General features: G+C 40.2%; 1 protein-coding gene across 1 annotated transcript in view; it reads left to right on the top strand.

Moving 5' to 3' along the window:
- LOC106001640 overlaps positions 1 to 2,033 on the top strand; it is a 56,198-nt gene that overhangs the window by 31,164 nt on the left and 23,001 nt on the right. The gene's annotated exons all lie outside the window — the stretch shown is intronic.

Here is a 2,033-nt window from a genome sequence, read left to right as displayed (position 1 = left end):
TACCACATTTTTAACAGGATTATGTTGAACAAACAACTTTAATAGGCAGAGATGAGGGAGACAAATTTAAATTTGTCTCTCAAAATTGTTAAACATTTGGGACTTCTCAGGAGTGAATTTTTTTCTGGTTAGTCTATTGATGTGGAAAGCTGAACTCCTATTTGAAACATATCTATGTCTATTATGAGGTTTAAAAAAAAACCTTTTTTGCTGTTTAACCTGTGTTCCTAACCCCCTGTTTAAAACATTGTTTCAGTCAGGTTTAATTCTAGTTTCTTAGCAGGCTGAGACCTAGAGGATCACATCTCAAATCCAACCCAGATGGAATCCTAGAGATTCCCATCTTAATACTGGCACACTCACAAAATTTAAAAAAATTCTATGCACAAAAATAAAGAAATAACAAATACAGAGACCCACTAATGTGGATACAACTTGTTGATCCTCTGTTAAGAAACTATAGTGTGCCGGGCACCAGTAGCTCAAGCCTATAATCCTAGCTACTTAGGAGGCTGAGATCTGAAGAGTTAAAAGCAGTTAAAAGCCAGCCCAGGAGCCTGGCGCCGGTGGCTCACACTTGTAATCCTAACTACTCAGGAGGCTGAGATCTCATGATCAAGGTTCTGCCCAGGCAGAAAAGTCAGTAAGACTCATCTCCAATGAAGTACCAGCAAACCAGAAGAGAGGCTATGGCTCAAAGGGGTAGAACTCTAGGCTTGAGTGAAAAACTCAGGGACAGCGCCAGGCCCTGAGTTCAAGCTCTACCACAGAAAGGAAAGGAAAGAAGAGGAAAAGGGAAAGGGAAGGAAAGGAGAGACAAACTGTAGTCTGTTGACACAATGAAATAGCATGTAGTTACAAATAAAAGACCCAGGTAAAAAAAAATACATAACTAAGGAAAGTGGGTTACAGGACTATATGTGTATACTTCGTACAACTTCATAGTCACTTTGCTTGTGTCATATACAATTGTGGAAGACTTTAGGTAGATGTAAAAACATTATACAAGGTTAATGTTCACTGTTTGTTTTTTGGAATTCACTTCAAAATGTTTAACAATAGCCAGACTGCTTGCTGGTACAATGCCCAAGCTCGGATGTGTGAAATTCTAAAATTCAAATTATAAGGGAGCTGTTGGAAACTTAGAACATAGTGGTTCACAGGAGCCAAATTACATTTTATTTTTATATTTATTTAATTTTACTTTGAGGCTGCTATTGGGGCTTGTATTCAGGGCTTCATGCTTTCCCTCACCTTGCTGGTTCATGACTGATGAGCAGACTGGCTCCAAAATGAAAGCCTCTGACCTTAGCTTCCTGAGTATCTAGTGTTACACGCCACCAGCATTAAGCTATAGTGTGTGTGTGTGTGTGTGTGTGTGTGAGCACGTGAATGTGTGCGGGTGCGTTCATGCACCCCAGTATTGAGACTTAACCTCAGGGCCTGGGTGCTGATCCTTAGCTTCCCCCCCTACCCCCGCCTCCCACTCAAAGCTAGTACTCTACCACTTGAGCCACAGCTCCATTTGAGCCACAGCTCCACTTCTGGCTTTTTGGTAGTTAATTGGAGATAAAACTCTCACAGATTTTCCTGTCTGAGATGGCTTCAAACCATGATCCCCAGATCTCAGCCTCCTGGGTAGCTAGAATTACAGTTGTTAACCACGAGTGTGTATATGTGTGTGTGTGTGTATCTCTCTCTCTTCTCCCTCTATATATGTATATATACATAAATGTATATATGTAAGTATATTTATATAAATAAATACATATTTTATATAAAAATTGAAAGTTGGAAGTAAGGCCTACCTTTAATGCTTTTTCCCACTGGTAATACGGTAGCCCTTGATTCACAGGTGTAGATAGTGTGTTTTGAGTGTGTCTGGGAGTGGTCTTCCCAGTGAATTAGGCTGCTGTCTTCTTTCTCCCAGAATTCTCTGCAGATTGACCTATCTAGGGGTCACCTTGCCTTATTTCTGGAAAATTGGTTACAGTTATGGTGAAAAGATACTGCTTTCCTTCTGTGACACTTCT

This window comes from Dipodomys ordii, unplaced genomic scaffold (genome assembly GCF_000151885.1).
Source record: "Dipodomys ordii isolate 6190 unplaced genomic scaffold, Dord_2.0 Scaffold335, whole genome shotgun sequence".
In the NCBI taxonomy this organism is placed as follows: Eukaryota; Metazoa; Chordata; class Mammalia; order Rodentia; family Heteromyidae; genus Dipodomys; species Dipodomys ordii.
The sequence above is the reverse complement of the archived record's forward strand: the minus strand, read 5'-3'. Positions and strand labels throughout refer to the sequence as shown.